The sequence below is a fragment of the Hyla sarda genome, chromosome 9, assembly GCF_029499605.1.
Source record: "Hyla sarda isolate aHylSar1 chromosome 9, aHylSar1.hap1, whole genome shotgun sequence".
Classification (NCBI taxonomy): domain Eukaryota; kingdom Metazoa; phylum Chordata; class Amphibia; order Anura; family Hylidae; genus Hyla; species Hyla sarda.
In genome coordinates, this window is record NC_079197.1 from 151922052 (window position 1) to 151942051 (window position 20000).

Genomic DNA, 20000 nt, shown 5'->3' on the forward strand with positions numbered 1-20000 from the left:
AATATCCCTTTGTTATAGTCGGAGGATGAAGAATATCAATGTTTGTTGATTAGAGAGAGAAACAGCAATCTCTTTTTTTTTCAGAAGTGGGAGATCAGTGATAAGTGGAAATCATCTTTTACACATTGTAGTTCATCTTGGATCGCTTTAAAGTGGTTCGAAATCCTTAACGCAGGCCAACCAAACAAGACCGCGTGGCCTAATGGATAAGGTGTCTGACTTCGAATCAGAAGATTGAGGGTTCGAGTCCCTTCGTGGTCGCATTTGGTTGACGTGTTCATTTCCTCTTTTAACGTTCGTAAGAATGTGCTCTCATGACTCCTAAAAGTAGAATATCAGTTAGAGGCACGTGACCGTGTCTTAGGCCAAAAACGCATTGTCAGAAGTGGGATTTGAACCCACGCCTCCATCTGGAGACCAGAACACCCAAGTATGGGGAAGAAACTACTCTTGAGTCTGGCGCCTTAGACCACTCGGCCATCCTGACAAACACAGCTACTGTACCATTTCCTCTTCCCCCTTGGGAACACTAAAAATGTTAAATATCCCTTTGTTATTGTCGGAGAATGAAGAATATCAATGTTTGTTGATTAGAGAGAGAAACAGCAATCTTTTTTTTTTTCAGAAGTGGGAGATCAGTGATAAGTGGAAATCATCTTTTACACATTGTAGTTCATCTTGGATCGCTTTAAAGTGGTTCGAAATCCTTAACGCAGGCCAACCAAACAAGACCGCGTGGCCTAATGGATAAGGCGTCTGACTTCGGATCAGAAGATTGAGGGTTGGAGTCCCTTCGTGGTCGCAGTGGCACTTGGTTGACATGTTCATCTCCTTTTAACGTTCGTAAGAATGTGCTCTCATGACTCCTAAAAGTAAAATATCAGTTAGAGGCACGTGACCGTGTCTTAGGCCAAAAACGCATTGTCAGAAGTGGGATTTGAACCCACGCCTCCATCTGGAGACCAGAACACCCAAGTATGGGGAAGAAACTACTCTTGAGTCTGGCGCCTTAGACCACTCGGCCATCCAGACAAACACAGCTTCCTTACCTTTTCCTCTTCCCCCTTGGGAACACTATAAATGTTAAATATCCCTTTGTTATAGTCGGAGGATGAAGAATATCAATGTTTGTTGATTAGAGAGAGAAACAGCAATCTCTTTTTTTTTCAGAAGTGGGAGATCAGTGATAAGTGGAAATCATCTTTTACACATTGTAGTTCATCTTGGATCGCTTTAAAGTGGTTCGAAATCCTTAACGCTGGCCAACCAAACAAGACCGCGTGGCCTAATGGATAAGGTGTCTGACTTCGAATCAGAAGATTGAGGGTTCGAGTCCCTTCGTGGTCGCATTTGGTTGACGTGTTCATCTCCTTTTAACGTTCGTAAGAATGTGCTCTCATGACTCCTAAAAGTAAAAAGTCAGTTAGAGGCACGTGACCGTGTCTTAGGCCAAAAACGCATAGTCAGAAGTGGGATTTGAACCCACGCCTCCATCTGGAGACCAGAACACCCAAGTATGGGGAAGAAACTACTCTTGAGTCTGGCACCTTAGACCACTCGGCCATCCTGACAAACACAGCTACTGTACCATTTACTCTTCCCCCTTGGGAACACTAAAAATGTTAAATATCCCTTTGTTATTGTCGGAGAATGAAGAATATCAATGTTTGTTGATTAGAGAGAGAAACAGCAATCTTTTTTTTTTTCAGAAGTGGGAGATCAGTGATAAGTGGAAATCATCTTTTACACATTGTAGTTCATCTTGGATCGCTTTAAAGTGGTTCGAAATCCTTAACGCATGCCAACCAAACAAGACCGTGTGGCCTAATGGATAAGGCGTCTGACTTCGAATCAGAAGATTGAGGGTTCGAGTCCCTTCGTGGTCGCAGTGGCACTTGGTTGACATGTTCATCTCCTTTTAACGTTCGTAAGAATGTGCTCTCATGACTCCTAAAAGTAAAATATCAGTTAGAGGCACGTGACCGTGTCTTAGGCCAAAAACGCATTGTCAGAAGTGGGATTTGAACCCACGCCTCCATCTGGAGACCAGAACACCCAAGTATGGGGAAGAAACTACTCTTGAGTCTGGCGCCTTAGACCACTCGGCCATCCTGACAAACACAGCTTCCTTACCTTTTCCTCTTCCCCCTTGGGAACACTATAAATGTTAAATATCCCTTTGTTATAGTCGGAGGATGAAGAATATCAATGTTTGTTGATTAGAGAGAGAAACAGCAATCTTTTTTTTTTCAGAGTTGGGAGATCAGTGATAAATGGAAATCATCTTTTACACATTGTAGTTCATCTTGGATCGCTTTAAAGTGGTTCGAAATCCTTAACGCAGGTCAACCAAACAAGACCGCATGGCCTAATGGATAAGGCGTCTGACTTCGGATCAGAAGATTGAGGGTTTGAGTCCCTTGTGGTCGCATTTGGTTGACTTGTTCATTTCCTCTTTTAACGTTCGTAAGAATGTGCTCTCATGACTCCTAAAAGTAGAATATCAGTTAGAGGCATGTGACCGTGTCTTAGGCCAAAAACGCATTGTCAGAAGTGGGATTTGAACCCACGCCTCCATCTGGAGACCAGAACACCCAAGTATGGGGAAGAAACTACTCTTGAGTCTGGCGCCTTAGACCACTCGGCCATCCTGACAAACACAGCTACCGAACCTTTTCCTCTTCCCCTTGGGAACACTAAAAATGTTAAATATCCCTTTGTTATTGTCGGAGAATGAAGAATATCAATGTTTGTTGATTAGAGAGAGAAACAGCAATCTTTTTTTTTTTCAGAAGTGGGAGATCAGTGATAAGTGGAAATCATCTTTTACACATTGTAATTAATCTTGGATAGTTTTAAAGTAGTTCGGAATCCTTAACATGAGCCAACCAGTCAGGACCGTGTGGCCTAATGGATAAGGCGTCTGACTTCGGATCAGAAAATTGAGGGTTTGAGTCCCTTCGTGGTCGCAGTGGCACTTGGTTGACGTGTTCATCTCCTTTTAACGTTCGTAAGAATGTGCTCTCATGACTCCTAAAAGTAAAATATCAGTTAGAGGCATGTGACCGTGTCTTAGGCCAAAAACGCATTGTCAGAAGTGGGATTTGAACCCACGCCTCCATCTGGAGACCAGAACACCCAAATATGGGGAAGAAACTTCTCTTGAGTTTGGCACCTTAGACCACTCGGCCATCCTGACTAACACAGCTACCGTATCTTTTCCTCTTCCCCCTTGGGAACACTAAAAATTATAAATATCCCTTTGTTATTGTCGGAGAATGAGGAATATCAATGTTTGTTGATTAGAGAGAGAAACAGCAATCTTTTTTTTTTTTCAGAAGTGGGAGATCAGTGATAAGTGGAAATCATCTTTTACACATTGTAATTAATCTTGGATAGTTTTAAAGTAGTTCGGAATCCTTAACTCGGGCCAACCAGTCAGGACAGTGTGGCCTAATGGATAAGGCGTCTGACTTCGAATCAGAAGATTGAGGGTTCGAGTCCCTTCGTGGTCGCAGTGGCACTTGGTTGATGTGTTCATCTCCTTTTAACGTTCGTAAGAATGTGCTCTCATGACTCCTAAAAGTAAAATATCAGTTAGAGGCACGTGACCGTGTCTTAGGCCAAAAACACATTGTCAGAAGTGGGATTTGAACCCACGCCTCCATCTGGAGACCAGAACACCCAAGTATGGGGAAGAAACTACTCTTGAGTCTGGCGCCTTAGACCACTCGGCCATCCTGACAAACACAGCTACCATACCCTTTCCTCTTCCCCCTTGGGAACACTAAAAATGTTAAATATCCCTTTGTTATTGTCGGAGAATGAAGAATATCAATGTTTGTTGATTAGAGAGAGAAACAGCAATCTCTTTTTTTTTCAGAAGTGGGAGATCAGTGATAAGTGGAAATCATGTTTTACACATTGTAATTCATCTTGGATCGCTTTGAAGTTGTTCGAAATCCTTAACGCAGGCCAACCAAACAAGACCGTGTGGCCTAATGGATAAGGCGTCTGACTTCGAATCAGAAGATTGAGGGTTCGAGTCCCTTCGTGGTCGCATTTGGTTGACGTGTTCATCTCCTTTTAACGTTCGTAAGAATGTGCTCTCATGACTCCTAAAAGTAAAAAGTCAGTTAGAGGCACTAGACCGTGTCTTAGGCCAAAAACACATTGTCAGAAGTGGGATTTGAACCCACGCCTCCAGCTGGAGACCAGAACACCCAAATATGGGGAAGAAACTACTCTTGAGTCTGGCGCCTTAGACCACTCGGCCATCCTGACAAACACAGCTTCCTTACCTTTTCCTCTTCCCCCTTGGGAACACTAAAAATGTTAAATATCCCTTTGTTATAGTCGGAGGATGAAGAATATCAATGTTTGTTGATTAGAGAGAGAAACAGCAATCTCTTTTTTTTTCAGAAGTGGGAGATCAGTGATAAGTGGAAATCATCTTTTACACATTGTAGTTCATCTTGGATCGATTTAAAGTGGTTCGAAATCCTTAACGCAAGCCAACCAAACAAGACCGCGTGGCCTAATGGATAAGGCGTCTGACTTCGAATCAGAAGATTGAGGGTTCGAGTCCCGTGTGGTCGCATTTGGTTGACGTGTTCATTTCCTCTTTTAACGTTCGTAAGAATGTGCTCTCATGACTCCTAAAAGTAGAATATCAGTTAGAGGCACGTGACCGTGTCTTAGGCCAAAAACACATACTTGGGTGATCTGGAGACCAGAACACCCAAGTATGGGGAAGAAACTACTCTTGAGTCTGGCGCCTTAGACCACTCGGCCATCCTGACAAACACAGCTTCCTTACCTTTTCCTCTTCCCCCTTGGGAACACTATAAATGTTAAATATCCCTTTGTTATAGTCGGAGGATGAAGAATATCAATGTTTGTTGATTAGAGAGAGAAACAGCAATCTTTTTTTTTTCAGAGTTGGGAGATCAGTGATAAATGGAAATCATCTTTTACACATTGTAGTTCATCTTGGATCGCTTTAAAGTGGTTCGAAATCCTTAACGCAGGTCAACCAAACAAGACCGCATGGCCTAATGGATAAGGCGTCTGACTTCGGATCAGAAGATTGAGGGTTTGAGTCCCTTCTGGTCGCATTTGGTTGACTTGTTCATTTCCTCTTTTAACGTTCGTAAGAATGTGCTCTCATGACTCCTAAAAGTAGAATATCAGTTAGAGGCATGTGACCGTGTCTTAGGCCAAAAACGCATTGTCAGAAGTGGGATTTGAACCCACGCCTCCATCTGGAGACCAGAACACCCAAGTATGGGGAAGAAACTACTCTTGAGTCTGGCGCCTTAGACCACTCGGCCATCCTGACAAACACAGCTACCGAACCTTTTCCTCTTCCCCTTGGGAACACTAAAAATGTTAAATATCCCTTTGTTATTGTCGGAGAATGAAGAATATCAATGTTTGTTGATTAGAGAGAGAAACAGCAATCTTTTTTTTTTTCAGAAGTGGGAGATCAGTGATAAGTGGAAATCATCTTTTACACATTGTAATTAATCTTGGATAGTTTTAAAGTAGTTCGGAATCCTTAACATGAGCCAACCAGTCAGGACCGTGTGGCCTAATGGATAAGGCGTCTGACTTCGGATCAGAAAATTGAGGGTTTGAGTCCCTTCGTGGTCGCAGTGGCACTTGGTTGACGTGTTCATCTCCTTTTAACGTTCGTAAGAATGTGCTCTCATGACTCCTAAAAGTAAAATATCAGTTAGAGGCATGTGACCGTGTCTTAGGCCAAAAACGCATTGTCAGAAGTGGGATTTGAACCCACGCCTCCATCTGGAGACCAGAACACCCAAATATGGGGAAGAAACTTCTCTTGAGTTTGGCACCTTAGACCACTCGGCCATCCTGACTAACACAGCTACCGTATCTTTTCCTCTTCCCCCTTGGGAACACTAAAAATTATAAATATCCCTTTGTTATTGTCGGAGAATGAGGAATATCAATGTTTGTTGATTAGAGAGAGAAACAGCAATCTTTTTTTTTTTTCAGAAGTGGGAGATCAGTGATAAGTGGAAATCATCTTTTACACATTGTAATTAATCTTGGATAGTTTTAAAGTAGTTCGGAATCCTTAACTCGGGCCAACCAGTCAGGACCGTGTGGCCTAATGGATAAGGCGTCTGACTTCGAATCAGAAGATTGAGGGTTCGAGTCCCTTCGTGGTCGCAGTGGCACTTGGTTGATGTGTTCATCTCCTTTTAACGTTCGTAAGAATGTGCTCTCATGACTCCTAAAAGTAAAATATCAGTTAGAGGCACGTGACCGTGTCTTAGGCCATAAACACATTGTCAGAAGTGGGATTTGAACCCACGCCTCCATCTGGAGACCAGAACACCCAAGTATGGGGAAGAAACTACTCTTGAGTCTGGCGCCTTAGACCACTCGGCCATCCTGACAAACACAGCTACCATACCCTTTCCTCTTCCCCCTTGGGAACACTAAAAATGTTAAATATCCCTTTGTTATTGTCGGAGAATGAAGAATATCAATGTTTGTTGATTAGAGAGAGAAACAGCAATCTCTTTTTTTTTCAGAAGTGGGAGATCAGTGATAAGTGGAAATCATGTTTTACACATTGTAGTTCATCTTGGATCGCTTTGAAGTTGTTCGAAATCCTTAACGCAGGCCAACCAAACAAGACCGTGTGGCCTAATGGATAAGGCGTCTGACTTCGAATCAGAAGATTGAGGGTTCGAGTCCCTTCGTGGTCGCATTTGGTTGACGTGTTCATCTCCTTTTAACGTTCGTAAGAATGTGCTCTCATGACTCCTAAAAGTAAAAAGTCAGTTAGAGGCACTAGACCGTGTCTTAGGCCAAAAACACATTGTCAGAAGTGGGATTTGAACCCACGCCTCCAGCTGGAGACCAGAACACCCAAATATGGGGAAGAAACTACTCTTGAGTCTGGCGCCTTAGACCACTCGGCCATCCTGACAAACACAGCTTCCTTACCTTTTCCTCTTCCCCCTTGGGAACACTAAAAATGTTAAATATCCCTTTGTTATAGTCGGAGGATGAAGAATATCAATGTTTGTTGATTAGAGAGAGAAACAGCAATCTCTTTTTTTTTCAGAAGTGGGAGATCAGTGATAAGTGGAAATCATCTTTTACACATTGTAGTTCATCTTGGATCGATTTAAAGTGGTTCGAAATCCTTAACGCAAGCCAACCAAACAAGACCGCGTGGCCTAATGGATAAGGCGTCTGACTTCGAATCAGAAGATTGAGGGTTCGAGTCCCGTGTGGTCGCATTTGGTTGACGTGTTCATTTCCTCTTTTAACGTTCGTAAGAATGTGCTCTCATGACTCCTAAAAGTAGAATATCAGTTAGAGGCACGTGACCGTGTCTTAGGCCAAAAACACATTGTCAGAAGTGGGATTTGAACCCACGCCTCCATCTGGAGACCAGAACACCCAAGTATGGGGAAGAAACTACTCTTGAGTCTGGCGCCTTAGACCACTCAGCCATCCTGACAAACACAGCTACCATACCCTTTCCTCTTCCCCCTTGGGAACACTAAAAATGTTAAATATCCCTTTGTTATTGTCGGAGAATGAAGAATATCAATGTTTGTTGATTAGAGAGAGAAACAGCAATCTTTTTTTTTTTCAGAAGTGGGAGATCAGTGATAAGTGGAACTCATCTATTACACATTGTAATTAATCTTGGATAGTTTTAAAGTAGTTCGGAATCCTTAACACTGGCCAACCAGTCAGGACCGTGTGCCTAATGGATAAGGCGTCTGACTTCGGATCAGAAGATTGAGGGTTCGAGTCCCTTCGTGGTCGCAGTGGCACTTGGTTGACGTGTTCATCTCCTTTTAACGTTCGTAAGAATGTGCTCTCATGACTCCTAAAAGTAAAATATCAGTTAGAGGCACGTGACCGTGTCTTAGGCCAAAAACACATTGTCAGAAGTGGGATTTGAACCCACGCCTCCATCTGGAGACCAGAACACCCAAGTATGGGGAAGAAACTACTCTTGAGTCTGGCGCCTTAGACCACTCGGCCATCCTGACAAACACAGCTTCCTTACCTTTTCCTCTTCCCCCTTGGGAACACTAAAAATGTTAAGTATCCCTTTGTTATAGTCGGAGGATGAAGAATATCAATGTTTGTTGATTAAAGAGAGAGACAGCAATCTCTTTTTTTTTCAGAAGTGGGAGATCAGTGATAAGTGGAAATCATCTTTTACACATTGTAGTTCATCTTGGATCGCTTTAAAGTGGTTCGAAATCCTTAACATGAGCCAACCAGTCAGGACCGTGTGGCCTAATGGATAAGGCGTCTGACTTCGGGTCAGAAGATTGAGGGTTTGAGTCCCTTCGTGGTCGAAGTGGCACTTGGTTGACGTGTTCATCTCCTTTTAACGTTCGTAAGAATGTGCTCTCATGACTCCTAAAAGTAAAATATCAGTTAGAGGCACGTGACCGTGTCTTAGGCCAAAAACGCATTGTCAGAAGTGGGATTTGAACCCACGCCTCCATCTGGAGACCAGAACACCCAAGTATGGGGAAGAAACTACTCTTGAGTCTGGCTCCTTAGACCACTCAGCCATCCTGACAAACACAGCTTCCTTACCTTTGCCTCTTCCCCCTTGGGAACACTAAAAATGTTAAATATCACTTTGTTATAGTCGGAGGATGAACAATATCAATGTTTGTTGATTAGAGAGAGAAACAGCAATCTTTTTTTTTTCCAGAGTTGGGAGATCAGTGATAAATGGAAATCATCTTTTACACATTGTAGTTCATCTTGGATCGCTTTAAAGTGGTTCGAAATCCTTAACGCAGGCCAACCAAACAAGACCGCGTGGCCTAATGGATAAGGCGTCTGACTTTGAATCAGAAGATTGAGGGTTCGAGTCCCTTCGTGGTTGCATTTGGTTGACGTGTTCATTTCCTATTTTAACGTTCGTAAGAATGTGCTCTCATGACTCCTAAAAGTAGAATATCAGTTAGAGGCACGTGACCGTGTCTTAGGCCAAAAACGCATTGTCAGAAGTGGGATTTGAACCCACGCCTCCATCTGGAGACCAGAACACCCAAGTATGGGGAAGAAACTACTCTTGAGTCTGGCACCTTAGACCACTCGGCCATCCTGACAAACACAGCTTTCTTACCTTTTCCTCTTCCCCCTTGGGAACACTAAAAAAGTTAAATATCCCTTTGTCATTGTCGGAGGATGAAGAATATCAATGTTTGTTGATTAGAGAGAGAAACAGCAATCTCTTTTTTTTTCAGAAGTGGGAGATCAGTGATAAGTGGAAATCATCTTTTACACATTGTGGTTCATCTTGGATCGATTTAAAGTGGTTCGAAATCCTTAACACAAGCCAACCAAACAAGACCGCGTGGCCTAATGGATAAGGCGTCTGACTTCGAATCAGAAGATTGAGGGTTCGAGTCCCGTGTGGTCGCATTTGGTTGACGTGTTCATTTCCTCTTTTAACGTTCGTAAGAATGTGCTCTCATGACTCCTAAAAGTAGAATATCAGTTAGAGGCACGTGACCGTGTCTTAGGCCAAAAACACATTGTCAGAAGTGGGATTTGATCCCACGCCTCCATCTGGAGACCAGAACACCCAAGTATGGGGAAGAAACTACTCTTGAGTCTGGCGCCTTAGACCACTCGGCCATCCTGACAAACACAGCTACCGTACCATTTCCTCTTCCCCCTTGGGAACACTAAAAATGTTAAATATCCCTTTGTTATTGTCGGAGAATGAAGAATATCAATGTTTGTTGATTAGAGAGAGAAACAGCAATTTTTTTTTTTTTCAGAAGTGGGAGATCAGTGATAAGTGGAAATCATCTTTTACACATTGTAGTTCATCTTGGATCGCTTTAAAGTGGTTTGAAATCCTTAACGCAGGCCAACCAAACAAGACTGCGTGGCCTAATGGATAAGGCGTCTGACTTCGGATCAGAAGATTGAGGGTTTGAGTCCCTTCGTGGTCGCAGTGGCACTTGGTTGACATGTTCATCTCCTTTTAACGTTCGTAAGAATGTGCTCTCATGACTCCTAAAAGTAGAATATCAGTTAGAGGCACGTGACCGTGTCTTAGGCCAAAAACGCATTGTCAGAAGTGGGATTTGAACCCACGCCTCCATCTGGAGACAAGTACACCCAAGTATGGGGAAGAAACTACTCTTGAGTCTGGCACCTTAGACCACTCGGCCATCATGACAAACACAGCTACCATACCTTTTCCTCTTCCCCCTTGGCAACGCTAAAAATGTTAAATATCCCTTTGTTATTGTCGGAGAATGAAGAATATCAATGTTTGTTGATTAGAGAGAGAAACAGCAATCTTTTTTTTTTTCAGAAGTGGGAGATCAGTGATAAGTGGAAATCATCTTTTACACATTGTAATTAATCTTGGATAGTTTTAAAGTAGTTCGGAATCCTTAACACTGGCCAACCAGTCAGGACCGTGTGGCCTAATGGATAAGGTGTCTGACTTCGAATCAGAAGATTGAGGGTTCGAGTCCCTTCGTGGTCGCATTTGGTTGACGTGTTCATTTCCTCTTTTAACGTTCGTAAGAATGTGCTCTCATGACTCCTAAAAGTAGAATATCAGTTAGAGGCACGTGACCGTGTCTTAGGCCAAAAACGCATTGTCAGAAGTGGGATTTGAACCCACGCCTCCATCTGGAGACCAGAACACCCAAGTATGGGGAAGAAACTACTCTTGAGTCTGGCGCCTTAGACCACTCGGCCATCCTGACAAACACAGCTACCGTACCATTTCCTCTTCCCCCTTGGGAACACTAAAAATGTTAAATATCCCTTTGTTATTGTCGGAGAATGAAGAATATCAATGTTTGTTGATTAGAGAGAGAAACAGCAATTTTTTTTTTTTTCAGAAGTGGGAGATCAGTGATAAGTGGAAATCATCTTTTACACATTGTAGTTCATCTTGGATCGCTTTAAAGTGGTTTGAAATCCTTAACGCAGGCCAACCAAACAAGACTGCGTGGCCTAATGGATAAGGCGTCTGACTTCGGATCAGAAGATTGAGGGTTTGAGTCCCTTCGTGGTCGCAGTGGCACTTGGTTGACATGTTCATCTCCTTTTAACGTTCGTAAGAATGTGCTCTCATGACTCCTAAAAGTAGAATATCAGTTAGAGGCACGTGACCGTGTCTTAGGCCAAAAACGCATTGTCAGAAGTGGGATTTGAACCCACGCCTCCATCTGGAGACAAGTACACCCAAGTATGGGGAAGAAACTACTCTTGAGTCTGGCACCTTAGACCACTCGGCCATCATGACAAACACAGCTACCATACCTTTTCCTCTTCCCCCTTGGCAACGCTAAAAATGTTAAATATCCCTTTGTTATTGTCGGAGAATGAAGAATATCAATGTTTGTTGATTAGAGAGAGAAACAGCAATCTTTTTTTTTTTCAGAAGTGGGAGATCAGTGATAAGTGGAAATCATCTTTTACACATTGTAGTTCATCTTGGATCGCTTTAAAGTGGTTTGAAATCCTTAACGCAGGCCAACCAAACAAGACTGCGTGGCCTAATGGATAAGGCGTCTGACTTCGGATCAGAAGATTGAGGGTTTGAGTCCCTTCGTGGTCGCAGTGGCACTTGGTTGACATGTTCATCTCCTTTTAACGTTCGTAAGAATGTGCTCTCATGACTCCTAAAAGTAGAATATCAGTTAGAGGCACGTGACCGTGTCTTAGGCCAAAAACGCATTGTCAGAAGTGGGATTTGAACCCACGCCTCCATCTGGAGACAAGTACACCCAAGTATGGGGAAGAAACTACTCTTGAGTCTGGCACCTTAGACCACTCGGCCATCATGACAAACACAGCTACCATACCTTTTCCTCTTCCCCCTTGGCAACGCTAAAAATGTTAAATATCCCTTTGTTATTGTCGGAGAATGAAGAATATCAATGTTTGTTGATTAGAGAGAGAAACAGCAATCTTTTTTTTTTTCAGAAGTGGGAGATCAGTGATAAGTGGAAATCATCTTTTACACATTGTAATTAATCTTGGATAGTTTTAAAGTAGTTCGGAATCCTTAACACTGGCCAACCAGTCAGGACCGTGTGGCCTAATGGATAAGGCGTCTGACTTCGGATCAGAAGATTGAGGGTTCGAGTCCCTTCGTGGTCGCAGTGGCACTTGGTTGACGTGTTCATCTCCTTTTAACGTTCGTAAGAATGTGCTCTCATGACTCCTAAAAGTAAAATATCAGTTAGAGGCACGTCACCGTGTCTTAGGCTAAAAACACATTGTCAGAAGTGGGATTTGAACCCACGCCTCCATCTGGAGACCAGAACACCCAAGTATGGGGAAGAAACTACTCTTGAGTCTGGCGCCTTAGACCACTCGGCCATCCTGACAAACACAGCTTCCTTACCTTTTCCTCTTTCCACTTGGGAACACTATAAATGTTAAATATCCCTTTGTTATAGTCGGAGGATGAAGAATATCAATGTTTGTTGATTAGAGAGAGAAACAGCAATCTCTTTTTTTTTCAGAAGTGGGAGATCAGTGATAAGTGGAAATCATCTTTTACACATTGTAGTTCATCTTGGATCGCTTTAAAGTGGTTCGAAAGCCTTAACGCAGGCCAACCAAAGAAGACCGCGTGGCCTAATGGATAAGGCGTCTGACTTTGAATCAGAAGATTGAGGGTTCGAGTCCCTTGTGGTAGCATTTGGTTGACTTGTTCATTTCCTCTTTTAACGTTCGTAAGAATGTGCTCTCATGACTCCTAAAAGTAGAATATCAGTTAGAGGCACGTGACCGTGTCTTAGGCCAAAAACGCATTGTCAGAAGTGGGATTTGAACCCACGCCTCCATCTGGAGACCAGAACACCCAAGTATGGGGAAGAAACTACTCTTGAGTTTGGCACCTTAGACCACTCGGCCATCCTGACTAACACAGCTACCGTATCTTTTCCTCTTCCCCCTTGGGAACACTAAAAATTTTAAATATCCCTTTGTTATTGTCGGAGAATGAGGAATATCAATGTTTGTTGATTAGAGAGAGAAACAGCAATCTTTTTTTTTTTCAGAAGTGGGAGATCAGTGATAAGTGGAAATCATCTTTTACACATTGTAATTAATCTTGGATAGTTTTAAAGTAGTTCGGGAATCCTTAACACGGGCCAACCAGTCTGGACCGTGTGGCCTAATGGATAAGGCGTCTGACTTCGGATCAGGAGATTGAGGGTTCGAGTCCCTTCGTGGTCGCAGTGACACTTGGTTGACGTGTTCATCTCCTTTTAAAGTTCGTAAGAATGTGCTCTCATGACTCCTAAAAGTAAAATATCAGTTAGAGGCACGTGACCGTGTCTTAGGCCAAAAACGCATTGTCAGAAGTGGGATTTGAACCCACGCCTCCATCTGGAGACCAGAACACCCAAGTATGGGGAAGAAACTACTCTTGAGTCTCGCGCCTTAGACCACTCGGCCATCCTGACTAACACAGCTACCGTATCTTTTCCTCTTCCCTCTTGGGAACACTAAAAATTTTAAATATCCCTTTGTTATTGTCGGAGAATGAGGAATATCAATGTTTGTTGATTAGAGAGAGAAACAGCAATCTTTTTTTTTTTCAGAAGTGGGAGATCAGTGATAAGTGGAAATCATCTTTTACACATTGTAATTAATCTTGGATAGTTTTAAAGTAGTTCGGAATCCTTAACACGGGCCAACCAGTCAGGACCTTGTGGCCTAATGGATAAGGCGTCTGACTTTGGATCAGAAGATTGAGGGTTCGAGTCCCTTCGTGGTCGCAGTGGCACTTGGTTGACGTGTTCATCTCCTTTTAACGTTCGTAAGAATGTGCTCTCATGACTCCTAAAAGTAAAATATCAGTTAGAGGCACGTGACCGTGTCTTAGGCCAAAAACACATTGTCAGAAATGGGATTTGAACCCACGCCTCCATCTGGAGACCAGAACACCCAAGTATGGGGAAGAAACTACTCTTGAGTCTGGCGCCTTAGACCACTCGGTCATCCTGACAAACACAGCTTCCTTTCCTTTTCCTCTTCCCCCTTGGGAACACTAAAAATGTTAAATATCCCTTTGTTATTGTCGGAGAATGAAGAATATCAATGTTTGTTGATTAGAGAGAGAAACAGCAATTTTTTTTTTTTTCAGAAGTGGGAGATCAGTGATAAGTGGAAATCATCTTTTACACATTGTAGTTCATCTTGGATCGCTTTAAAGTGGTTCGAAATCCTTAACGCAGGCCAACCAAACAAGACTGCGTGGCCTAATGGATAAGGCGTCTGACTTCGGATCAGAAGATTGAGGGTTTGAGTCCCTTCGTGGTCGCAGTGGCACTTGGTTGACATGTTCATCTCCTTTTAACGTTCGTAAGAATGTGCTCTCATGACTCCTAAAAGTAGAATATCAGTTAGAGGCACGTGACCGTGTCTTAGGCCAAAAACGCATTGTCAGAAGTGGGATTTGAACCCACGCCTCCATCTGGAGACAAGTACACCCAAGTATGGGGAAGAAACTACTCTTGAGTCTGGCGCCTTAGACCACTCGGCCATCATGACAAACACAGCTACCATACCTTTTCCTCTTCCCCCTTGGCAACGCTAAAAATGTTAAATATCCCTTTGTTATTGTCGGAGAATGAAGAATATCAATGTTTGTTGATTAGAGAGAGAAACAGCAATCTTTTTTTTTTTCAGAAGTGGGAGATCAGTGATAAGTGGAAATCATCTTTTACACATTGTAATTAATCTTGGATAGTTTTAAAGTAGTTCGGAATCCTTAACACTGGCCAACCAGTCAGGACCGTGTGGCCTAATGGATAAGGCGTCTGACTTCGGATCAGAAGATTGAGGGTTCGAGTCCCTTCGTGGTCGCAGTGGCACTTGGTTGACGTGTTCATCTCCTTTTAACGTTCGTAAGAATGTGCTCTCATGACTCCTAAAAGTAAAATATCAGTTAGAGGCACGTCACCGTGTCTTAGGCTAAAAACACATTGTCAGAAGTGGGATTTGAACCCACGCCTCCATCTGGAGACCAGAACACCCAAGTATGGGGAAGAAACTACTCTTGAGTCTGGCGCCTTAGACCACTCGGCCATCCTGACAAACACAGCTTCCTTACCTTTTCCTCTTCCCCCTTGGGAACACTATAAATGTTAAATATCCCTTTGTTATAGTCGGAGGATGAAGAATATCAATGTTTGTTGATTAGAGAGAGAAACAGCAATCTCTTTTTTTTTTCAGAAGTGGGAGATCAGTGATAAGTGGAAATCATCTTTTACACATTGTAGTTCATCTTGGATCGCTTTAAAGTGGTTCGAAAGCCTTAACGCAGGCCAACCAAACAAGACCGCGTGGCCTAATGGATAAGGCGTCTGACTTTGAATCAGAAGATTGAGGGTTCGAGTCCCTTGTGGTAGCATTTGGTTGACTTGTTCATTTCCTCTTTTAACGTTCGTAAGAATGTGCTCTCATGACTCCTAAAAGTAGAATATCAGTTAGAGGCACGTGACCGTGTCTTAGGCCAAAAACGCATTGTCAGAAGTGGGATTTGAACCCACGCCTCCATCTGGAGACCAGAACACCCAAGTATGGGGAAGAAACTACTCTTGAGTTTGGCACCTTAGACCACTCGGCCATCCTGACTAACACAGCTACCGTATCTTTTCCTCTTCCCCCTTGGGAACACTAAAAATTTTAAATATCCCTTTGTTATTGTCGGAGAATGAGGAATATCAATGTTTGTTGATTAGAGAGAGAAACAGCAATCTTTTTTTTTTTCAGAAGTGGGAGATCAGTGATAAGTGGAAATCATCTTTTACACATTGTAATTAATCTTGGATAGTTTTAAAGTAGTTCGGAATCCTTAACACGGGCCAACCAGTCTGGACCGTGTGGCCTAATGGATAAGGCGTCTGACTTCGGATCAGGAGATTGAGGGTTCGAGTCCCTTCGTGGTCGCAGTGACACTTGGTTGACGTGTTCATCTCCTTTTAAAGTTCGTAAGAATGTGCTCTCATGACTCCTAAAAGTAAAATATCAGTTAGAGGCACGTGACCGTGTCTTAGGCCAAAAACGCATTGTCAGAAGTGGGATTTGAACCCACGCCTCCATCTGGAGACCAGAACACCCAAGTATGGGGAAGAAACTACTCTTGAGTCTCGCGCCTTAGACCACTCGGCCATCCTGACTAACACAGCTACCGTATCTTTTCCTCTTCCCTCTTGGGAACACTAAAAATTTTAAATATCCCTTTGTTATTGTCGGAGAATGAGGAATATCAATGTTTGTTGATTAGAGAGAGAAACAGCAATCTTTTTTTTTTTCAGAAGTGGGAGATCAGTGATAAGTGGAAATCATCTTTTACACATTGTAATTAATCTTGGATAGTTTTAAAGTAGTTCGGAATCCTTAACACGGGCCAACCAGTCAGGACCTTGTGGCCTAATGGATAAGGCGTCTGACTTTGGATCAGAAGATTGAGGGTTCGAGTCCCTTCGTGGTCGCAGTGGCACTTGGTTGACGTGTTCATCTCCTTTTAACGTTCGTAAGAATGTGCTCTCATGACTCCTAAAAGTAAAATATCAGTTAGAGGCACGTGACCGTGTCTTAGGCCAAAAACACATTGTCAGAAGTGGGATTTGAACCCACGCCTCCATCTGGAGACCAGAACACCCAAGTATGGGGAAGAAACTACTCTTGAGTCTGGCGCCTTAGACCACTCGGTCATCCTGACAAACACAGCTTCCTTTCCTTTTCCTCTTCCCCCTTGGGAACACTATAAATGTTAAATATCCCTTTGTTATAGTCGGAGGATGAAGAATATCAATGTTTGTTGATTAGAGAGAGAAACAGCAATCTCTTTTTTTTTCAGAAGTGGGAGATCAGTGATAAGTGGAAATCATCTTTTACACATTGTAGTTCATCTTGGATCGCTTTACAGTGGTTCGAAATCCTTAACGCAGGCCAACCAAACAAGACCGCGTGGCCTAATGGATAAGGTGTCTGACTTCGAATCAGAAGATTGAGGGTTCGAGTCCCTTCGTGGTCGCATTTGGTTGACGTGTTCATTTCCTCTTTTAACGTTCGTAAGAATGTGCTCTCATGACTCCTAAAAGTAGAATATCAGTTAGAGGCACGTGACCGTGTCTTAGGCCAAAAACGCATTGTCAGAAGTGGGATTTGAACCCACGCCTCCATCTGGAGACCAGAACACCCAAGTATGGGGAAGAAACTACTCTTGAGTCTGGCGCCTTAGACCACTCGGCCATCCTGACAAACACAGCTACCGTACCATTTCCTCTTCCCCCTTGGGAACACTAAAAATGTTAAATATCCCTTTGTTATTGTCGGAGAATGAAGAATATCAATGTTTGTTGATTAGAGAGAGAAACAGCAATTTTTTTTTTTTTCAGAAGTGGGAGATCAGTGATAAGTGGAAATCATCTTTTACACATTGTAGTTCATCTTGGATCGCTTTAAAGTGGTTTGAAATCCTTAACGCAGGCCAACCAAACAAGACTGCGTGGCCTAATGGATAAGGCGTCTGACTTCGGATCAGAAGATTGAGGGTTTGAGTCCCTTCGTGGTCGCAGTGGCACTTGGTTGACATGTTCATCTCCTTTTAACGTTCGTAAGAATGTGCTCTCATGACTCCTAAAAGTAGAATATCAGTTAGAGGCACGTGACCGTGTCTTAGGCCAAAAACGCATTGTCAGAAGTGGGATTTGAACCCACGCCTCCATCTGGAGACAAGTACACCCAAGTATGGGGAAGAAACTACTCTTGAGTCTGGCACCTTAGACCACTCGGCCATCATGACAAACACAGCTACCATACCTTTTCCTCTTCCCCCTTGGCAACGCTAAAAATGTTAAATATCCCTTTGTTATTGTCGGAGAATGAAGAATATCAATGTTTGTTGATTAGAGAGAGAAACAGCAATCTTTTTTTTTTTCAGAAGTGGGAGATCAGTGATAAGTGGAAATCATCTTTTACACATTGTAATTAATCTTGGATAGTTTTAAAGTAGTTCGGAATCCTTAACACTGGCCAACCAGTCAGGACCGTGTGGCCTAATGGATAAGGCGTCTGACTTCGGATCAGAAGATTGAGGGTTCGAGTCCCTTCGTGGTCGCAGTGGCACTTGGTTGACGTGTTCATCTCCTTTTAACGTTCGTAAGAATGTGCTCTCATGACTCCTAAAAGTAAAATATCAGTTAGAGGCACGTCACCGTGTCTTAGGCTAAAAACACATTGTCAGAAGTGGGATTTGAACCCACGCCTCCATCTGGAGACCAGAACACCCAAGTATGGGGAAGAAACTACTCTTGAGTCTGGCGCCTTAGACCACTCGGCCATCCTGACAAACACAGCTTCCTTACCTTTTCCTCTTCCCCCTTGGGAACACTATAAATGTTAAATATCCCTTTGTTATAGTCGGAGGATGAAGAATATCAATGTTTGTTGATTAGAGAGAGAAACAGCAATCTCTTTTTTTTTCAGAAGTGGGAGATCAGTGATAAGTGGAAATCATCTTTTACACATTGTAGTTCATCTTGGATCGCTTTAAAGTGGTTCGAAATCCTTAACGCAGGCCAACCAAACAAGACCGCGTGGCCTAATGGATAAGGTGTCTGACTTCGAATCAGAAGATTGAGGGTTCGAGTCCCTTCGTGGTCGCATTTGGTTGACGTGTTCATTTCCTCTTTTAACGTTCGTAAGAATGTGCTCTCATGACTCCTAAAAGTAGAATATCAGTTAGAGGCACGTGACCGTGTCTTAGGCCAAAAACGCATTGTCAGAAGTGGGATTTGAACCCACGCCTCCATCTGGAGACCAGAACACCCAAGTACGGGGAAGAAACTACTCTTGAGTCTGGCGCCTTAGACCACTCGGCCATCCTGACAAACACAGCTACCGTACCATTTCCTCTTCCCCCTTGGGAACACTAAAAATGTTAAATATCCCTTTGTTATTGTCGGAGAATGAAGAATATCAATGTTTGTTGATTAGAGAGAGAAACAGCAATTTTTTTTTTTTTCAGAAGTGGGAGATCAGTGATAAGTGGAAATCATCTTTTACACATTGTAGTTCATCTTGGATCGCTTTAAAGTGGTTTGAAATCCTTAACGCAGGCCAACCAAACAAGACTGCGTGGCCTAATGGATAAGGCGTCTGACTTCGGATCAGAAGATTGAGGGTTTGAGTCCCTTCGTGGTCGCAGTGGCACTTGGTTGACATGTTCATCTCCTTTTAACGTTCGTAAGAATGTGCTCTCATGACTCCTAAAAGTAGAATATCAGTTAGAGGCACGTGACCGTGTCTTAGGCCAAAAACGCATTGTCAGAAGTGGGATTTGAACCCACGCCTCCATCTGGAGACAAGTACACCCAAGTATGGGGAAGAAACTACTCTTGAGTCTGGCACCTTAGACCACTCGGCCATCATGACAAACACAGCTACCATACCTTTTCCTCTTCCCCCTTGGCAACGCTAAAAATGTTAAATATCCCTTTGTTATTGTCGGAGAATGAAGAATATCAATGTTTGTTGATTAGAGAGAGAAACAGCAATCTTTTTTTTTTTCAGAAGTGGGAGATCAGTGATAAGTGGAAATCATCTTTTACACATTGTAATTAATCTTGGATAGTTTTAAAGTAGTTCGGAATCCTTAACACTGGCCAACCAGTCAGGACCGTGTGGCCTAATGGATAAGGCGTCTGACTTCGGATCAGAAGATTGAGGGTTCGAGTCCCTTCGTGGTCGCAGTGGCACTTGGTTGACGTGTTCATTTCCTTTTAACGTTCGTAAGAATGTGCTCTCATGACTCCTAAAAGTAAAATATCAGTTAGAGGCACGTCACCGTGTCTTAGGCTAAAAACACATTGTCAGAAGTGGGATTTGAACCCACGCCTCCATCTGGAGACCAGAACACCCAAGTATGGGGAAGAAACTACTCTTGAGTCTGGCGCCTTAGACCA

At 43.0% G+C, this 20000-nt stretch overlaps 40 non-coding genes across 40 annotated transcripts in view; 21 read left to right on the forward strand and 19 right to left on the reverse strand.

Annotated features, from left to right (window-relative positions):
- Positions 1 to 188: 188 nt before the first annotated feature.
- TRNAR-UCG (transfer RNA arginine (anticodon UCG)) lies at positions 189 to 261 on the forward strand. Its single transcript has one exon. It is a non-coding gene; the product is annotated as a tRNA-Arg (tRNA).
- Positions 262 to 377: 116 nt separating this feature from the next.
- On the reverse strand, positions 378 to 487 carry TRNAL-CAA (transfer RNA leucine (anticodon CAA)). The gene is made up of 2 exons: positions 450 to 487; positions 378 to 423 (listed from the first exon to the last, which is right to left on the reverse strand). It is a non-coding gene; the product is annotated as a tRNA-Leu (tRNA).
- A 787-nt stretch (positions 488 to 1274) lies between these two features.
- Positions 1275 to 1347, forward strand: TRNAR-UCG (transfer RNA arginine (anticodon UCG)). Its single transcript has one exon. It is a non-coding gene; the product is annotated as a tRNA-Arg (tRNA).
- A 114-nt stretch (positions 1348 to 1461) lies between these two features.
- On the reverse strand, positions 1462 to 1571 carry TRNAL-CAA (transfer RNA leucine (anticodon CAA)). Its single transcript has 2 exons — positions 1534 to 1571; positions 1462 to 1507 (listed from the first exon to the last, which is right to left on the reverse strand). It is a non-coding gene; the product is annotated as a tRNA-Leu (tRNA).
- Positions 1572 to 1813: 242 nt separating this feature from the next.
- TRNAR-UCG (transfer RNA arginine (anticodon UCG)) lies at positions 1814 to 1886 on the forward strand. The gene has a single exon. It is a non-coding gene; the product is annotated as a tRNA-Arg (tRNA).
- A 120-nt stretch (positions 1887 to 2006) lies between these two features.
- Positions 2007 to 2116, reverse strand: TRNAL-CAA (transfer RNA leucine (anticodon CAA)). Its single transcript has 2 exons — positions 2079 to 2116; positions 2007 to 2052 (listed from the first exon to the last, which is right to left on the reverse strand). It is a non-coding gene; the product is annotated as a tRNA-Leu (tRNA).
- Positions 2117 to 2545: 429 nt separating this feature from the next.
- TRNAL-CAA (transfer RNA leucine (anticodon CAA)) lies at positions 2546 to 2655 on the reverse strand. The gene is made up of 2 exons: positions 2618 to 2655; positions 2546 to 2591 (listed from the first exon to the last, which is right to left on the reverse strand). It is a non-coding gene; the product is annotated as a tRNA-Leu (tRNA).
- Positions 2656 to 3635: 980 nt separating this feature from the next.
- TRNAL-CAA (transfer RNA leucine (anticodon CAA)) lies at positions 3636 to 3745 on the reverse strand. The gene is made up of 2 exons: positions 3708 to 3745; positions 3636 to 3681 (listed from the first exon to the last, which is right to left on the reverse strand). It is a non-coding gene; the product is annotated as a tRNA-Leu (tRNA).
- Positions 3746 to 3987: 242 nt separating this feature from the next.
- On the forward strand, positions 3988 to 4060 carry TRNAR-UCG (transfer RNA arginine (anticodon UCG)). Its single transcript has one exon. It is a non-coding gene; the product is annotated as a tRNA-Arg (tRNA).
- A 114-nt stretch (positions 4061 to 4174) lies between these two features.
- Positions 4175 to 4284, reverse strand: TRNAL-CAA (transfer RNA leucine (anticodon CAA)). The gene is made up of 2 exons: positions 4247 to 4284; positions 4175 to 4220 (listed from the first exon to the last, which is right to left on the reverse strand). It is a non-coding gene; the product is annotated as a tRNA-Leu (tRNA).
- A 947-nt stretch (positions 4285 to 5231) lies between these two features.
- TRNAL-CAA (transfer RNA leucine (anticodon CAA)) lies at positions 5232 to 5341 on the reverse strand. Its single transcript has 2 exons — positions 5304 to 5341; positions 5232 to 5277 (listed from the first exon to the last, which is right to left on the reverse strand). It is a non-coding gene; the product is annotated as a tRNA-Leu (tRNA).
- Positions 5342 to 6128: 787 nt separating this feature from the next.
- TRNAR-UCG (transfer RNA arginine (anticodon UCG)) lies at positions 6129 to 6201 on the forward strand. The gene has a single exon. It is a non-coding gene; the product is annotated as a tRNA-Arg (tRNA).
- Positions 6202 to 6321: 120 nt separating this feature from the next.
- On the reverse strand, positions 6322 to 6431 carry TRNAL-CAA (transfer RNA leucine (anticodon CAA)). Its single transcript has 2 exons — positions 6394 to 6431; positions 6322 to 6367 (listed from the first exon to the last, which is right to left on the reverse strand). It is a non-coding gene; the product is annotated as a tRNA-Leu (tRNA).
- Positions 6432 to 6673: 242 nt separating this feature from the next.
- On the forward strand, positions 6674 to 6746 carry TRNAR-UCG (transfer RNA arginine (anticodon UCG)). The gene has a single exon. It is a non-coding gene; the product is annotated as a tRNA-Arg (tRNA).
- A 114-nt stretch (positions 6747 to 6860) lies between these two features.
- TRNAL-CAA (transfer RNA leucine (anticodon CAA)) lies at positions 6861 to 6970 on the reverse strand. The gene is made up of 2 exons: positions 6933 to 6970; positions 6861 to 6906 (listed from the first exon to the last, which is right to left on the reverse strand). It is a non-coding gene; the product is annotated as a tRNA-Leu (tRNA).
- Positions 6971 to 7400: 430 nt separating this feature from the next.
- Positions 7401 to 7510, reverse strand: TRNAL-CAA (transfer RNA leucine (anticodon CAA)). The gene is made up of 2 exons: positions 7473 to 7510; positions 7401 to 7446 (listed from the first exon to the last, which is right to left on the reverse strand). It is a non-coding gene; the product is annotated as a tRNA-Leu (tRNA).
- Positions 7511 to 7944: 434 nt separating this feature from the next.
- TRNAL-CAA (transfer RNA leucine (anticodon CAA)) lies at positions 7945 to 8054 on the reverse strand. The gene is made up of 2 exons: positions 8017 to 8054; positions 7945 to 7990 (listed from the first exon to the last, which is right to left on the reverse strand). It is a non-coding gene; the product is annotated as a tRNA-Leu (tRNA).
- Positions 8055 to 9030: 976 nt separating this feature from the next.
- Positions 9031 to 9140, reverse strand: TRNAL-CAA (transfer RNA leucine (anticodon CAA)). The gene is made up of 2 exons: positions 9103 to 9140; positions 9031 to 9076 (listed from the first exon to the last, which is right to left on the reverse strand). It is a non-coding gene; the product is annotated as a tRNA-Leu (tRNA).
- Positions 9141 to 9922: 782 nt separating this feature from the next.
- On the forward strand, positions 9923 to 9995 carry TRNAR-UCG (transfer RNA arginine (anticodon UCG)). The gene has a single exon. It is a non-coding gene; the product is annotated as a tRNA-Arg (tRNA).
- A 472-nt stretch (positions 9996 to 10467) lies between these two features.
- On the forward strand, positions 10468 to 10540 carry TRNAR-UCG (transfer RNA arginine (anticodon UCG)). The gene has a single exon. It is a non-coding gene; the product is annotated as a tRNA-Arg (tRNA).
- A 116-nt stretch (positions 10541 to 10656) lies between these two features.
- Positions 10657 to 10766, reverse strand: TRNAL-CAA (transfer RNA leucine (anticodon CAA)). The gene is made up of 2 exons: positions 10729 to 10766; positions 10657 to 10702 (listed from the first exon to the last, which is right to left on the reverse strand). It is a non-coding gene; the product is annotated as a tRNA-Leu (tRNA).
- A 242-nt stretch (positions 10767 to 11008) lies between these two features.
- TRNAR-UCG (transfer RNA arginine (anticodon UCG)) lies at positions 11009 to 11081 on the forward strand. The gene has a single exon. It is a non-coding gene; the product is annotated as a tRNA-Arg (tRNA).
- Positions 11082 to 11553: 472 nt separating this feature from the next.
- Positions 11554 to 11626, forward strand: TRNAR-UCG (transfer RNA arginine (anticodon UCG)). The gene has a single exon. It is a non-coding gene; the product is annotated as a tRNA-Arg (tRNA).
- Positions 11627 to 12098: 472 nt separating this feature from the next.
- Positions 12099 to 12171, forward strand: TRNAR-UCG (transfer RNA arginine (anticodon UCG)). Its single transcript has one exon. It is a non-coding gene; the product is annotated as a tRNA-Arg (tRNA).
- A 120-nt stretch (positions 12172 to 12291) lies between these two features.
- Positions 12292 to 12401, reverse strand: TRNAL-CAA (transfer RNA leucine (anticodon CAA)). Its single transcript has 2 exons — positions 12364 to 12401; positions 12292 to 12337 (listed from the first exon to the last, which is right to left on the reverse strand). It is a non-coding gene; the product is annotated as a tRNA-Leu (tRNA).
- Positions 12402 to 13184: 783 nt separating this feature from the next.
- On the forward strand, positions 13185 to 13257 carry TRNAR-UCG (transfer RNA arginine (anticodon UCG)). The gene has a single exon. It is a non-coding gene; the product is annotated as a tRNA-Arg (tRNA).
- A 1017-nt stretch (positions 13258 to 14274) lies between these two features.
- TRNAR-UCG (transfer RNA arginine (anticodon UCG)) lies at positions 14275 to 14347 on the forward strand. The gene has a single exon. It is a non-coding gene; the product is annotated as a tRNA-Arg (tRNA).
- Positions 14348 to 14819: 472 nt separating this feature from the next.
- On the forward strand, positions 14820 to 14892 carry TRNAR-UCG (transfer RNA arginine (anticodon UCG)). The gene has a single exon. It is a non-coding gene; the product is annotated as a tRNA-Arg (tRNA).
- Positions 14893 to 15012: 120 nt separating this feature from the next.
- Positions 15013 to 15122, reverse strand: TRNAL-CAA (transfer RNA leucine (anticodon CAA)). Its single transcript has 2 exons — positions 15085 to 15122; positions 15013 to 15058 (listed from the first exon to the last, which is right to left on the reverse strand). It is a non-coding gene; the product is annotated as a tRNA-Leu (tRNA).
- A 783-nt stretch (positions 15123 to 15905) lies between these two features.
- On the forward strand, positions 15906 to 15978 carry TRNAR-UCG (transfer RNA arginine (anticodon UCG)). The gene has a single exon. It is a non-coding gene; the product is annotated as a tRNA-Arg (tRNA).
- A 1017-nt stretch (positions 15979 to 16995) lies between these two features.
- On the forward strand, positions 16996 to 17068 carry TRNAR-UCG (transfer RNA arginine (anticodon UCG)). Its single transcript has one exon. It is a non-coding gene; the product is annotated as a tRNA-Arg (tRNA).
- Positions 17069 to 17184: 116 nt separating this feature from the next.
- TRNAL-CAA (transfer RNA leucine (anticodon CAA)) lies at positions 17185 to 17294 on the reverse strand. Its single transcript has 2 exons — positions 17257 to 17294; positions 17185 to 17230 (listed from the first exon to the last, which is right to left on the reverse strand). It is a non-coding gene; the product is annotated as a tRNA-Leu (tRNA).
- Positions 17295 to 17536: 242 nt separating this feature from the next.
- Positions 17537 to 17609, forward strand: TRNAR-UCG (transfer RNA arginine (anticodon UCG)). The gene has a single exon. It is a non-coding gene; the product is annotated as a tRNA-Arg (tRNA).
- Positions 17610 to 18081: 472 nt separating this feature from the next.
- Positions 18082 to 18154, forward strand: TRNAR-UCG (transfer RNA arginine (anticodon UCG)). Its single transcript has one exon. It is a non-coding gene; the product is annotated as a tRNA-Arg (tRNA).
- Positions 18155 to 18274: 120 nt separating this feature from the next.
- On the reverse strand, positions 18275 to 18384 carry TRNAL-CAA (transfer RNA leucine (anticodon CAA)). Its single transcript has 2 exons — positions 18347 to 18384; positions 18275 to 18320 (listed from the first exon to the last, which is right to left on the reverse strand). It is a non-coding gene; the product is annotated as a tRNA-Leu (tRNA).
- Positions 18385 to 18626: 242 nt separating this feature from the next.
- On the forward strand, positions 18627 to 18699 carry TRNAR-UCG (transfer RNA arginine (anticodon UCG)). The gene has a single exon. It is a non-coding gene; the product is annotated as a tRNA-Arg (tRNA).
- A 116-nt stretch (positions 18700 to 18815) lies between these two features.
- On the reverse strand, positions 18816 to 18925 carry TRNAL-CAA (transfer RNA leucine (anticodon CAA)). Its single transcript has 2 exons — positions 18888 to 18925; positions 18816 to 18861 (listed from the first exon to the last, which is right to left on the reverse strand). It is a non-coding gene; the product is annotated as a tRNA-Leu (tRNA).
- A 242-nt stretch (positions 18926 to 19167) lies between these two features.
- On the forward strand, positions 19168 to 19240 carry TRNAR-UCG (transfer RNA arginine (anticodon UCG)). The gene has a single exon. It is a non-coding gene; the product is annotated as a tRNA-Arg (tRNA).
- Positions 19241 to 19712: 472 nt separating this feature from the next.
- On the forward strand, positions 19713 to 19785 carry TRNAR-UCG (transfer RNA arginine (anticodon UCG)). The gene has a single exon. It is a non-coding gene; the product is annotated as a tRNA-Arg (tRNA).
- A 120-nt stretch (positions 19786 to 19905) lies between these two features.
- Positions 19906 to 20000, reverse strand: part of TRNAL-CAA (transfer RNA leucine (anticodon CAA)) — a 110-nt gene continuing 15 nt past the window's right edge. Inside the window, exons 1-2 of the tRNA in view lie at positions 19978 to 20000; positions 19906 to 19951 (exon numbers count right to left, since the gene is read on the reverse strand). The exon at positions 19978 to 20000 is cut by the window's right edge and continues 15 nt beyond it. This is a non-coding gene — a tRNA (tRNA-Leu). The remainder of the gene's footprint in view (positions 19952 to 19977) is intronic.